A 15,830-nucleotide genomic window follows, 5' to 3' on the forward strand; every position below is an offset into this window, starting at 1 on the left:
GTGCCATCCTTGAAATCGATTGAGTTAATGCTTTTCCCCTGGCAGCCCCTGGCTGCTTGGGGGCTCCTTCATTTGAGTTAATTTCTTCAAACTCGAGGGCTCCACCTCCAATATGTTAACGGATTCTTCTTCGAATGTCAAGACAACAGCATTAAATTCAACACACACCAATAAGTTCTCGATTATGATTCAGCTAGTTAAGGAAATGCTTACTACTGAACATGGATGTCATACAGAGTATGCCTGAGGGGGCCTTCATTGTAGATGTCACCCTTCAACATCATGTTAGCATGGATCAGGATTTCTTCTTCTGTGATAACTCGGTTGGATTCATGAGTGGGATCTTTGGCTCCAACATACAGAAAGGCTAGATACACTTGGTCTTTTAGAGGTTGAAGATTAAGAAAAATAAAATCAATCACGACAGCTTGGGCAGTTAACCCATTGTCTCTCAAACTAGATATTTTAGTTAGTAGAGCTACTACTTCAGCAATCTCCTGATCAGTTGGTGCCTCTTCCCAATTGGGAAACTTGGTCTTAGGTTGTTTTCCAGACTGGGTTGGTAGAGAATATTCATGATTTATAATAGTAAACCACTCAGTATGCATATGCCACACTCTATTATTGTCCTTAAGGGGAATGTCAAGATATACCGATTTTCGGTCATGACGTAATTCAAGAATTGCACCGCCAACTACTTGCAAAAAGTCGTCCCTCATGCCAGGCTTACAATGGTACAAGTACTCCCACAAAACCAAAATGGTGGACAATTCCAAGAAATTGCAGTTTGAAGAATGAAATTGGGATTCAGATGAGTAAGATCTATGAAATAAAAATCAAGCAAACCATGGACAAATGAGCAGATCAGTAAACCTAATCAGTGGACAAAGAATGAGGCAAAAACAACTAATTTGTGAGTATCTTCAGTAGGGGCCCCAACCCCCTTCCAACTCATCCATCCTCGTAACTCTTTTAGGGGAAGAACGCCCATCTCAACTAGTCGTGAGAGGTTTGATTCAGAGAGAGTGGACTTGCAGAAATCCATATAGGGATCTGGCATTCGAGAGTTCTCAGTGGGCGAAATGATCTTGGTGCAATTTCTATGCTCGCTTAAAGTTCTCTTTCTCTTGGGAGCCATCGCCAGCGAAATGATTAAGGCAGGGAAATCGGAAGCAGTTGGAATCACTACAAGAGAAATGAGTATCAACGATAGGATATGTGGTCGTTAATAGCCAAAATGTGGTCGTCAAAAGTAAACAACGACCACAAAAATGTGGTCATATATGGTCATTAAATGTTCCATCGTTAATTGTAGTAACGACCACATGTAGATTCCGGTCGTTATTCGATTAACGACCGGATATACAATGGTCGTTAGTTGTGGGGTATTAACGACCACATAAAAAGCATCAACAACCAAATTTGCAGCTTTTAGCGACCACATATGAGGCATCAACAACCTTGGTTTTAGCTATAACAACCATGACTATTAATAACCACATGTCAATATTAATGTCCACTTACAATAATATTAAAAATTGCATCTATAATCATAGTACATTAATAGTATATCAAAGACAGGAAACTACATTTCATTTTAGCATGCACCAACAAACACTCCATAGCTCATATATGAACCTCATTTGAAACAAGTATAAATTGTATTAATCAAAACAAATCTGATTGTTACATATGAGATGTATTTCCATATAGTATAAAATCTAAAAAATCTTTACAGCAATGCTCACACTAGGACTTTTTGTCTAACTACTACTTAATCTATTCTTTAGTTCTTCCCGCTCATGTTCCATATAGCTCATACGACTGTTTGTAGCTTTATTTTCTTCTCGTATCTCTCTATTTTCTTCTTGCATTGCTCGTTTCTCATCCTCGAACTGTTTCAACTTTTCTATCAATTCAGCCTTACTAATGCATGGACTTCTAAGGTGTCTTGCTTTCACGCCACCACCATATCCAACAATGTGATCCTGTCTCTTTGAAGGGAAGCACTTATCCATAAGTTCTGCATTAGAAAGTAGTTGAGTGAAAAAACTTCAGGTATTCATCATAAAAATTGCTAGTTGGTCAGGCTTGAATTGAAATTACCATAACTATGCATAGATTATATTAGGAGATTTAGGTTACACACCTTTACTTGGATGAACTGCTCCTTCAGGTTGAGACAAATCATGTAAAATGCACGATCCTGAAATCAGCACGTTCTGCAGTGACAATTTTGAAATAGTAAGGTGCCAGTCAACAGGAAATATATGATATAAACTAAAACTATATATCCATGAATGATATTAACTGAAACACAACACTGAAAAGTAAATTGTTCTAGCAGCATCACTAATTAAACTAAATACTGTAGTAGATTTTGATCTCAACCACAACCACAATGGTCTGAATTCCCATTTGATACAAGTAATTTTTGTATACACTTCTCACAGATCAGCCACTATGCCTCACAATTAACATATAAACTTGTGGAATCTAACTAATTAACATATATTCTCTGAAGATTATAGTAGGAACACCCTTTTGCTTGGATGAACTTCCTTGTGTGGTTCCAAAATATAAATTAGGGGCACATGGGATGAGGGGGATGTTGTTCTAGGGAGGAAGATCATTGCAGCTACCACTTCTAACCAAAGAATCAGGAAGGGGGAGGAAAACAAGCTCACCTGGAAGGGACGTGATGGGGGATGGCCGCCCTTGCTCTGTTTGACCTAAGAATTATAGAGGGGAGGAGGTGAATGTGGTTCCCAAGGTGAGAAGATGGTCGCGACCTGGAAGGGAAGGGATGGGGGATGGCCGTTGTGGCAGAACCGCCCGAATTATTCCAGCTTAAGTGCCCAAGTCACGCCTCAGAGGTCGCAACACACTTAAATCGGAATAACCCGTCAGTCCCTCAGATCTAGTCTGATAAAGCCACTTATCTAGAATCAAATACCACAAGCTCACTCGAAGGTGAGTCACAGAGGAAATACAATAAAACAGGAAACCTCAAATTAAAGTACTGGAGTTATTACACAAATCAGAGTTTTTCAAGTAACTAAAGTAAGTTCATAAGAGAAACTGCAGCGGATAATCGGTATCGTCGAAAGATGAGGAATAGGGCAAGGTCGAGCCCACTACTCCTCCTGCTCCTCTCCTGCTGGAGCAGCATCCCACTCGACCGTCCAACCCGGTGGCAGGGTGGTAGGCCAAGTAACACCATCAACCATATCGTGAAGCGTACCTGCAAAAAATTATGCCACAAGCAAGGCTGAGTATACTAATACTCAGCTAGACTTACCCGGTGTGAGGAATCTACTCTTCTACCTCTAGACCATGCAGCTGTTTGGCTAAGGGGTTTGGTTTGCCAAAAGCACTAGCTGAGTCTAAAATTAATTTTAGCTTTTCCAATTCTAATATCAGTATCTTTAGCTAAGTTACTCCTTCTAAGCATACATGGTAACAATCATTTAATACAATTAACATGTTATCTCATGTGAAACCTCATTCACTTCTTACTCAATATAGTACAAGGGGTCAAGCAGTCTCATTAGCTGCGAGAAGCAGACGATTCGAATCAAGTTTTTACACCTTGCAAGGTAAACCTAAACACACGACATGTAGGGGCACTCCATCCCCACACATATCAACCGTCCTCATCGATTCCCCGTTCGCGGCCAGGGCTTACCGCCTTGGCATACAATGCTCCACTGACCCCGGCTGCCGCCGTGCAGTGACCGCACTTGTACCCACCATAGCCAGCATGGGAGACCCAGTCTCAGGACAAGTGAGGAGAAAAGTCCACGCCCGACTTCACTCAGGTACTAGGTTTACCGGTTACCATATTTCCCGACATGTGTTTAGTATGTTCAAACGCTTGACTCAGGTATACACACATTAATCCTTAATTCCTTTCCCGTCTCATGGACAAGGCATCCACCCTGGATCCAAGTCCATAGACCAACATAGATCCCATTATCAAGATGAATACAATCAATTCCTGACCTCGCACGAGTGCTAGAAAAATCACTCGACTTCTACCGAAATCCTAATTAGCAAAGCAGCTACTCGACCTATCATACTAGTATCCATCTCAAAAAGGAATCCTGAATTCATGCAACTAAGGGTTTCAAGCAATTCCTACACTTAAGTGCACATCACAAGCCTACAAACAATAAGAGTAGTAAAGTAGCATATATATAAATTGGTTATGCATAAAACCCGGGCTTGCCTTCAATTGCTGGGGCTACGGGGAGATCCTCGATGGCAGGCTCAGGAGCTGGCTCCTGATCTTCCTCGTGGATAGCTCCTTGCTCAGGGATGAGCGCGTACTCTCCGTCAGCGAGGTTGCAATCTAATGAATGCAATGGATAAGATATATGTACGGTATGATATGCAATTTAGCAACTAAAATGGTATGGTGAAGATTAATTAAAAGGAAATAGAGCTAAGTCTTTGCTATTAGAGATTTCTGTGGTATACTTAGTAATTTAGGGTCAAGTTTGATTACTTGAATGGTCAGATTGTTTTTAGTGTTCCACTGATTCTCCTTTTTATGTCTTAGTGATATTTTAACAAGATTCTTAGCTACAATTGTTGGGGTGAGACTTATTAATCTTTCTAATCTATCTCTTCTTTTCCATTTCCTTTTAGGTCCTTCAGGTGGGTTTGAACTACAAGTCAGTGTTATAAATTTCCACCAATTTTGTAAAAATTACAGTGGCTTCTCACTGGTGTATAACTCTCTGTCTCAAAATTTGGGGCTTAAAAAGTGAGGGGTTCTCTCTGTACAAAATTATCAAATATCAGGGTAGAGGGGGTGCTTTGAACTACAACTCCCTTTTAATAGTGGGTTATTCTCTAAGGCTTATTTTTGCTGGCATCTAGGTGTAATAACATGGCTTTGCACAAATTTTAAGCCACTAATACTTATTAGTTATTTTACTATGGTTTCCTAGAGTTTCTAGCCAACGGGGGTGCTTTCTACTACCACTAACTTGAAAAATATCAAACAACAGATTTCTAAATTTTCCTATATTCTTCTTTGCGCAAGAGCAATCATTCTAGAATTTGGCAACTTTTTGCTTAAGGGAAAGGGTGGTAGAAATTTCTTGAATTAAATGACATTTTTCATGAGGTAGGGGCAATGGGTCTTATTTTGTAGTTTTGAATAGGTTTTGCATTTTTCTCTGGTGGTCTACTTTATCAACAATTTGGTAAAAAATTATTTGCCCATTGTTGCACACTTTTTGGATTTCTTATAATTTAATTGGAACATGGCTAAAAATCAAGTTCTAATTGTTCAACCCACTTATGATGATGTGCTGGGGTGTTTATTATTTTTGTAGGGGTGTTCTAGTAGTAGGAGTCCACTAAATTTTTCTTACCAATTTTGAAATGGTCCTTATATTTTTAATTATGGCCTTTCTAGATTTATGTGTGCCTAATAAATTATTTCACCTTGGATTTGTTCTGGACTAAGGTTCCTTTTATTTTTACTAGGTTCTTCATTACTTAAGTGGACTAGGAAAAATATGTTCATCCACTGTTCATTATTTTCTAGTGTCTTTCTTATTTTCCTATGTTTTGGGCAGATATAGTTTTTAATAGATAACCCTGTGTTAATCTTGTATACTGGGGTGCTTAATATTTTTAAACAGTGCCTAAGTTGGGTTTGGAATTCTACAAATTTTTACCTTATTTTAATAAGGTTTGGGCAATTCCCTTATTTAATTCTAAACTCTAAAAATCACTACATAAATCATAGAGTTCAGTATTTTTAGTTGATAGCTCATAATATTCTGAATCCAGAAAATTTGGTTTGACTAAGTTTGGTTAAATATTTCTCAAGATATGAATTTCTTAAGTTATCTACCTATTTAAAAAGAATAACAGAAATGGTTAAAGGAAAAAGGTTTTGTATTGGGGTCTCTGGCGAAAGTTTCTAAGTTTCATTGCAGACGGGTCCTCGGGTTACTATTCACATGGGTCTCTGACTACGCAGAAAACCCCCTAGGGTTCTGCTAAACAAATCTGCGGTCCTTCTCCCAATTAAACAGTAACCGCAGTGGAGGAAAGGGCAGAGGGGCTTACCGGCGGTGAGATTGCTCCGGTGAAGTGGTCGAGGGTGTAGGGGAGGTCTTGACGGTCATGCCGATGTGCGGATAGTCTCCGACGATGGTCGGAGTGGGTCGGTCCACGTGCGCAGGCGGGCGAGCTCGTCGGCGGCGAGGACTCCGGCCTAACCAGGGCGGTACAGTTCAATTGAATTGGTGACTGAGCTTCACCAGAGGTTAGGAAATACATAGGTGCGGGGAATTGGAAAATGGCTCACCAGATAGCTCGGTTCACGCGCGGTGGCGGGTGGCCGAAGTTCGGCGAGGGTGAATCCGCTTCTCCGGTGAGGCAATGCCTCGACTCAAGCTTGGAGAAGCTTCACAGCCTATCGAGGAAGCTGTCCTAGGGCTAGGGCGAGGCTGGGGTTGACAGAAAAGATTGGCCACAACAACCGTGCTTGGGCAGTGATGGCGGGCGGTGGCGCTCGCTTTCGACGGCGAACTCTGGTGATCTCTGGCTCGGGCGGGGCTTTGGGTGCGCGAGTGCAAACGTCTAAGGCCTCCGGGGGCACTTATAGGCGAGGGAAAGGTGTAGACGCGTGGGGCAGGGCGCGCGCTGCCGTGGCCACTCCGCGCTCGGTCGGTCAGGCAAGCGATCGAACACGTGGCCTTGCTCAGTTTGGTCATTTTCAAACACTAATTGGCCCGCGATCTTCTCGTAACTCTCCCAAATCCCTGCACACGATTTGTTCTTTGTCGTTTACTCTTTGTTTCTCTTACAGCACTCGAGTGGATTTGATCTCGGAATCACGAGATACGAGGGGGTGAAGTTGGGTTTGTCGCTCTGCTGAAAACCGATACTAAGGTCGAGTCAACATGTGTCACAATTTTTGTTTGATTTCAAACTTTACCAGAGTATGTTCAAGGTAATTTGGTGCCAGTTTCATATTTGGGTTTTGTAAATATGAGTTTTGGAAAATAAAGAACACAGTTGAACTTTACAAAGGGCTAAAAATTCAGTTCTGAATTTTCTGAATTTCCTTTTTGAAGTTTAGCTTGAGGGGTCTTTTTGAGAATTTTGCAAAGCTCCACTGATCAAACTTTCTTACTATATGTTGGAGTTTATTTAGTGCACTTTAACTTTGTTATTTGGTTCTCATCATGATTTTGTGTTTTTCAAAATCTTTTTACAAGTTTTTCCCTTTTTGCACTTAAATGGCCTACTTAGGGTTATTTAGGGTTTGTGAATTCTTCTCACCTTGAGGTGCATGACATGATTAAGGCACAATTCTTAAGACAAAAAAGACTTAATTAAACCTTTGTTCCTAATTTTTTATGTCCTTTGCTCAATTTGGTTCACATGTGATAATGGTTTCGAGTTAGCTTTGAGAAGAAACCTTAAGTGACACTGGGGTGTCACAGCCGCCCCTGCTCCCTTTGACCTAAGAATTATAGAGGGGAGGAGGAAGACGTGGTGGCTGGCTTGGAATTATTGAGGGGAGGAGGAAGACGTTGTGGCCGCCCCTGCTGCGTAGATTGATCTATTGATAAGGAACGAGAGGAAATCTTGAAGGAGATCGAGTGAGCTTCGATTCAGGCAGGGTTGTTGTAGATCGTGTCAATTCCTTTCTGTTTACACGCGGGAGAGGTAGGTATTCACGCCAATCATTGTGTTCATCGTGAAGGCAAAGTTGGATTCTATGTTTAACGACCACAGAGGTCAGCTCGCTAACGGTGACATGTTTTTGGTCGTTGGCTGGGTTGGACAGAGCTTGCATTGTGCCGCCGAGACTCCTCACAACCACATATTAGAGGTGGTCGTCATTTTCTAGTCGTTGATATGCTTTTCTCTTGTAGTGAATGGGCATTCTTGAAAGTCATCTAGGGTGGCGGTGAATAAGCAAAATCTGAAATTTATAACTTTAAACACAAACTTCAACCCCGATTAGGCGTTAGAACGAGAATAAGAACAATCAGAGTGAGCATGAGAGAGTTCTTCTTGCATAAGTTTCTCAAATGATTGCGGATTACTTTGGGAGCAACTTAGTTGATATGGAATCAAGCGTAAGCAAGAGAACTAGAAAGAAGGGAGATGAACAAACAAATCATGATCGAGGATCAAACATAAAGAACGTGGGCAAATTATTTCCTGAGGTTTAGTTCCGAAGAACCTACTCCTACTCCTTGTTAAGGAGTGTACTGAGGACTGGTCTCTTTCAACCCTTTCCCTCTCTAACGGTCACTTATACCAGTTGAGTGTTATTCTCAATCTCGAGGGTCACTTAGACCTCGCAAGGATCACCACACTTAGATGTCTCTTGGTAGCTTTACAAGTGTGAGAATGAGGGTGAGAGAGAATGAAAACCCAAAACAAGAGCACAACAACTTGTAACACTTAGGAACACAAGGCACTAAGTCTCTCTAACTCAAATCGATCAAATGCAATGCTTATGAGGCTTTGAATACTTGGGAGATGTTGCAATGAATATATATATGGGTGTTTGGTGTAGCTCTTATGTCTTCAATGTGCTGGTTGGGGTGTATTTATAGCCCCAAACGCCCCACATAGCTGTTGGAGATGAGTGGAGAAATTTGTATATTTTTGCGTCACATCGGATCTCCTACAATACTGGTTGGGTGGTGCACTAGACCACTGTTAGACTGTTCCAGCAGGTGACCATTCTAACAGTTTGCAGTTTTGTTAGGCGCACCAGATTGGGCCCATATTCACTAGACCTCCACCACATCAGCAAGACCATTAGAAGTTGAGGTAGCCATTGAGCTTGTTAGATGGTCCGGTGTGCCACCAGACCGGGTCCGTGCGCCAGCCTCCAATCAGTCAAAAAACAACCTTTCTGGAACTTTGGTTCGATGCCACACCGGATCAGGTCTGCGTGCCAAGCTCCATAAGACGAGTTCCAATACCTCTACGCACTCGGTTCTGTGTCTCACCGAACCGATCCGGTGTGCCTTTGCACAAACCAAGTTAGCCAATTTTATACATAGCTTTTTCCAAATGAATTTGACTACGTATGAGGGTGTTCCTAACTTAGATAAACATTTATTGAGACTGTCTGGCTTGTCTAAGTCAATAGACTTGGTTGTTTTAAATCCTCTACGATGAGGACTCACTCCCATACATACAACGCATGGACCGATAACACGACACATGCACGGTAGCTGAATCTATAGGTTCGTTCTAACCTGGTCAATTATATTTTAGAGCTTACACTTGGTGCCTTAGATGTTTTGATGATGAGTGTAGGAAACGGGTGACGCCTAAGAGGGGGGTGAATTAGGACTTCTAAAACTTTTACTAAACTAGGCCACAAATAAATCCCTAGAGCAAAACCTATGCAAATAGACAAACTAGAATGTGCAAACTAGGTTTTATCTAAGTGTTGCTATCTTTACCATAATGGCTAAGTTTCAATCTACACTAAATATGTATGACTACAAGATTGAAACTTAAATGCTTAATATAAATGCGGAAACTTAAAGAACAAAGTAGAGAAGCAAACTCTCGTGGATGACGCCGGTATTTTTACCGAGGTGTCCGGAACCGCGCAAGGTCCCGACTAATACTCGTTGGTGCCCCTACGCAAAGGGAAGCCCACGCGAGGGCCAAGCACCTCGGTCGAGTAACTCCGTAGAGAGCCGCGGGCCTTCTCCATGTGCAAGTGGTGCTCCGCTTCTGGCTCCTCTCGGACGCTCCCCATCGTCTCCGCTATCGAGCTTCCGGCTGAAACGCCATGAGCCTCGTTCCCTGCGGTACACGGTGGCGGCCGTGACACAAACACAGTTTTCATGGTCTCGCAAGACACTCGCCCCACTCGGTACAATTACAACAGCCCATGCAAGAGTCGAGGGGTTGTGTGGTTTGTCTAAACTCACTCAACTAACTAGGATTCACCTAGAGCAAGCGCTAATGCGGTCTAACTAACCTAAGCACTTCACAAAGCACCTATGCTAATCATCGAGTGATTCTATTAAGCACTTGGGTGTAAGAGCACTTTGGAATGTCTACAATATGCCTTGGTATGTCTCTTAAGCTTCCACACTTGGAAATGGTCGGTTGGGGGTGTATTTATAGCCCCCAACACAAATAGAGCCGTTGGAGAAAAGCTACTGCTTTCTGTGTCACACCGGACAGTCCGGTGGTGCACCGGACAGTGCGGTGGTGCACCGGACGGCGCACTGTAGCCTGTCCGGTGCGCCTAGTCGTTGCCCTGTCAGAGCAGGTGACTGTTGGCACCGCAGGCTTTCCACACCAGACAGTCCGGTCCTCATACCGGACAGTACGGTGGTTTTCTCTCTAGGTGCCACCTGGAACTAGCCGTTGGGCTGCTGTTCCCTGGTGCACCGGACAGTCCGACGTGTGGGCACCGAACAGTCCGCAGGCAGCACACTTGGACTTTTCTTGGATCTATTTAATGTCTTCTTTTGAGGTGTCGCTTTCCTCAATTCCTTAGTCCAAGTTAATCTTGCATCCTGTGAACTACAAACACAAACACTAGAAAACTTATTAGTTCACTGATTGTGTTGATCATCAAACACCAAAACTCAATTAGCCAAATGACCCAGGGTCCATTTTCCTTACAATCTCCCCCTTTTTGGTGATTGATGACAACACAACCAAAGTAAGCAAATAATACAACTATTTGAATGATGATATGCAATCTACTTGCTAGGATGCATGTTTGTCCCCACAATGTGATATTATGGACTTAAGCCTCCCCCTAACTCCATAATTCACTTACTTCCTATTTTTGGACCAAATAACCAAAACCACTTGAAAAACCATTTGTAGATATAAAATTTTAAATTGGTGGTGTTTGGTGTTTGATATAGTTTTTATTGCTTTGGACCCTAAACTTCTCCCCCTTTGGCATCAACCACCGAAAAGGAAGACATTTAAAGCATGTAGGAAGTAAAAATTGTCCTTAGAAGATTACTCCCCCTAAATGAGTGTTCTCTTTTAGAAAGAATTTTCTCCCTCTTTAGAGATGAGGAAAAACTCCCCCTGACAGAGATCATCTACTTAGGAAAAAGCATGAGAAAAAAATAGAGGAGCAAGACATGATTTAAAAAGTGAAAGGGAATTAGGCTTACACCTAGTTCCTAAATAATTTTGGTGGTTGAATTGCCCAACACAAATAATTGGACTAACTAGTTTGCCCAAGTGTATAGATTATACAGGTATAAAAGGTTCACACTCAGCCAATAAAAAGACCAAGTGTTGGATTCAATAAAGGAGCAAAGGGGCAACCGAGGGCACCCCTGGTCTGGCGCACCGGACTGTCCGGTGTGCCACCGGACAGTGCACAGTACCTGTCCGGTGCACCAGGGGACTCAGACTCCAACTCTTCACTCTCGGGAATTCTCGGAAGCCGGCGCGCTATAATTCACCGGACTGTCCGGTGTGCACCGGACATGTCCGGTGCTCCAAGGAAGCGCGGTCTCCGGAACTCGCCAGCCTCGGGTTCGCGCGGCAGCCGCTCCGCTAAAATTCACCGGACTGTCCGGTGTACACCGGACTGTCCGGTGTGCCAGCGGAGCAACGGCTCCCTGCGGCGCCAACGGCTCCCTGCGGTGCATTTATTGCGCGCGCAGCGCGCGCAGACGTCTGGCACGCCCATACCGGTGCACCGGACATCAAACAGTACATGTCCGGTGTGCACCGGACACCCAGGCGGGCCCACAAGTCAGAAGCTCCAACGGCTAGAATCCAACGGCAGTGATGACGTGGCAGGGGCACCGGACTGTCCGGTGTGCACCGGACTGTCCGGTGCGCCATCGAGCAGACGCCTCCAGCCAACGGTCAAGTTTGGTGGTTGGGGCTATAAATACCCCAACCACCCCACCATTCATTGCATCCAAGTTTTCCACTTCTCAACTACTACAAGAGCTCTAGCATTCAATTCTAGACACACTAAAGAGATCAAATCCTCTCCAATTCCACACAAAGCCCTAGTGACTAGTGAGAGTGATTTGCCGTGTTCATTTGAGCTCTTGCGCTTGGATCGCTTCTTTTCTTTCTCACTTATTCTTGAGATCACAACTCCATTGTAATCAAGGCAAGAGGCACCAATCGTGTGGTGGCCCTTGCGGGGAAGTTTTGTTCCCGGCTTTGTTTTGAGAAGAAAAGCTCACTCGGTCCGAGGGACCGTTTGAGAGAGGGAAGGGTTGAAAGAGACCCGGCCTTTGTGGCCTCCTCAACGGGGAGTAGGTTTGCAAGAACCGAACCTCGGTAAAACAAATCCGTGTGTCACACTTCATCATTTGCTTGCGATTTGTTTTGCGCCCTCTCTTGCGGACTCGTTTCTTATTACTAACGCTAACCCCGGCTTGTAGTTGTGTTTATATTTGTAAATTTCAGTTTCGCCCTATTCACCCCCCCCTCTAGGCGACTATCAATTGGTATCAGAGCCCGGTGCTTCATTAGAGCCTAACCGCTCGAAGTGATGTCGGGAGATCACGCCAAGAAGGAAATGGAGACCGGCGAAAAGCCCACTACAAGCCACGGGAGCACTTCATCGGAAGAGTCCCGCACCAAACGGAGGGAGAAGAAGAAGAGCTCCTCCAACAAAGGGAAGGAGAAGAAATCTTCTTCTCACCACAAAGAGAAGAAGGAAAAATCTTCTTCCCACAAGCCGCATCGGAAAGGCGACAAGCATAAGAGGATGAGGAAGGTGGTCTACTACGAGACCGACACTTCATCAACTTCTACCTCCGACTCCGATGCGCCCTCCGTCACTTCTAAGCGCCAAGAGCGCAAGAAGTATAGTAAGATCCCCCTACGCTACCCTCGCATTTCCAAACATACACCTTTACTTTCCGTCCCATTAGGCAAACCACCAACTTTTGATGGTGAAGACTACGCTAGGTGGAGCGATTTAATGCGATTTCATCTAACCTCGCTCCACAAAAGCATATGGGATGTTGTTGAGTTTGGTGCGCAGGTACCATCCGTAGGGGATGAGAACTATGATGAGGATGAGGTGGCCCAAATCGAGCACTTCAACTCTCAAGCAACAACGATACTCCTCGCCTCTTTAAGTAGAGAAGAGTATAACAAAGTGCAAGGGTTGAAGAGCGCCAAGGAGATTTGGGATGTGCTCAAAACTGCGCACGAGGGAGATGAGCTCACCAAGATCACCAAGCGGGAAACGATCGAGGGGGAGCTCGGTCGGTTCCGGCTTCACAAAGGGGAGGAGCCACAACACATGTACAACCGGCTCAAGACTTTGGTGAACCAAGTGCGCAACCTCGGGAGCAAGAAGTGGGACGACCACGAAGTGGTAAATGTTATTTTAAGATCTCTCATTTTTCTTAATCCCACTCAAGTTCAATTGATTCGTGGCAATCCTAGATATACTAAAATGACCCCCGAGGAAGTTATCGGGCATTTTGTAAGTTTTGAGTGCATGATAGAAGGCTCGAGGAAAATCAACGAGCTTGGCGACCCATCCAAAGCCCAACCCGTTGCATTCAAGGCAACAGAAGAGAAGAAGGAGGAGTCTACACCAAGTCGACAACCAATAGACGCCTCCAAACTCGACAATGAGGAAATGGCGCTCGTCATCAAGAGCTTCCGCCAAATCCTCAAGCAAAGGAGGGGGAAGGATTACAAGTCCCGCTCCAAGAAGGTTTGCTACAAGTGTGGTAAGCCCGGTCATTTCATTGCTAAATGTCCTATATCTAGTGACAGTGACCGAGGCGACGACAAGAAGGGGAGAAGAAAAGAGAAGAAAAGGTACTACAAGAAGAAGGGCGGCGATGCCCATGTTTGTCGGGAATGGGATTCCGACGAAAGCTCAAGCGACTCCTCCGACGACGAGGACGCCGCCAACATCGCCATCACCAAGGGACTCCTCTTCCCCAACGTCGGCCACAAGTGCCTCATGGCAAAGGACGGCAAACGGAAAAAGGTTAAATCTAACTCCTCCACTAAATATGAATCCTCTAGTGATGATAATGCTAGTGATGAGGAGGATAATTTGCGTTCCCTTTTTGCCAACCTTAACATAGCTCAAAAAGAAAAATTGAATGAATTAGTTAGTGCTATTCATGAAAAGGATGACCTTTTGGATTCCCAAGAGGATTGTCTAATTAAAGAAAACAAAAAACATGTTAAGGTTAAAAAGGCTTATGCTCTTGAAATTGAGAAATGTGAAAAATTATCTAGTGAGCTAAGCACTTGTCGTGAGATGATTGACAACCTTAGAAATGAAAATGCTATTTTAAATGCTAAGGTTGATTCACATGTTTGTAATGTTTCAATTCCCAATCTTAGAGATGATAATGTTGACTTGCTTGCTAAGATTGATGAATTGAATGTATCTCTTGCTAGCCTTAGATTAGAGAATGAAAATTTAATTGCTAAGGCTAAAGATTTTGATGTTTCCAAAGTTACAATTGCCGATCTTAGAGATAAGAATGATATACTTCGTGCTAAGATTGTTGAACTCAATTCATGCAAACCATCTACATCTACCATTGAACATGTCACTATTTGTACTAGATGTAGAAATGTTGATATTGATGCTATTCATGATCACATGATTTTAATTAAGCAACAAAATGATCATATAGCTAAACTAGATGCTAAAATTGCCGAGCACAACTTAGAAAATGAGAAATTTAAATTTGCTCGTAGTATGCTTTATAATGGGAGACGCCCTGGCATCAAGGATGGCATTGGCTTCCAAAGGGGAGACAATGTCAAACTTAATGCCCCTCCAAAGAACTTATCTAACTTTGTTAAGGGCAAGGCTCCCATGCCTCAGGATAACGAGGGTTACATTTTATACCCTACCGGTTATCCCGAGGACAAAATTAGGAAAATTCATTCTAGGAAGTCTCACTCTGGCCTTAATCATGCTTTTATGTATAAGGGTGAGACATCTAGTTCTAGGCAACCAACCCATGCTAAGTTGCCTAAGAAGAAAATTCCTAATGCATCAAATGATCATGCCATTTCATTTAAAACTTTTGATGCATCTTATGTGCTTACTAGCAAATCCGGCAAGGTAGTTGCCAAATTTGTTGGGGGCAAACACAAGGGCTCCAAGACTTGTGTTTGGGTACCCAAAGTTCTTGTTTCTAATGCCAAAGGACCCAAAACCGTTTGGGTACCTAAAGTCAAGAACTAAAATTGTTTTGTAGGTTTATGCATCCGGGGGCTCAAGTTGGATACTCGACAGCGGGTGCACAAACCACATGACCGGGGAGAAAAGGATGTTCTCCTCATATGAGAAAAACAAAGATCCCCAACGAGCTATCACATTCGGGGATGGAAATCAAGGTTTGGTCAAAGGACTTGGTAAAATTGCTATATCTCCTGACCATTCTATTTCCAATGTTTTTCTTGTTGATTCCTTAGATTACAACTTGCTTTCTGTTTCCCAATTATGTCAAATGGGTTACAACTGTCTATTCACTGATGTAGGTGTCACTGTCTTTAGAAGAAGTGATGATTCAATAGCATTTAAGGGAGTGTTAGAGGGTCAGCTATACTTGGTAGATTTTGATAGAGCTGAACTCGACACTTGCTTAATTGCTAAGACTAACATGGGTTGGCTCTGGCATCGCCGACTAGCCCATGTTGGGATGAAGAATCTTCATAAGCTTCTAAAGGGAGAGCACATTTTAGGATTAACAAATGTTCATTTTGAGAAAGACAGGATTTGTAGCGCATGCCAGGCGGGAAAGCAAGTTGGAGTCCATCATCCACACAAGAACATCATGACGACCGACAGGCCGCTTGAGCTA

This window comes from Zea mays, chromosome 4 (genome assembly GCF_902167145.1).
Source record: "Zea mays cultivar B73 chromosome 4, Zm-B73-REFERENCE-NAM-5.0, whole genome shotgun sequence".
Classification (NCBI taxonomy): domain Eukaryota; kingdom Viridiplantae; phylum Streptophyta; class Magnoliopsida; order Poales; family Poaceae; genus Zea; species Zea mays.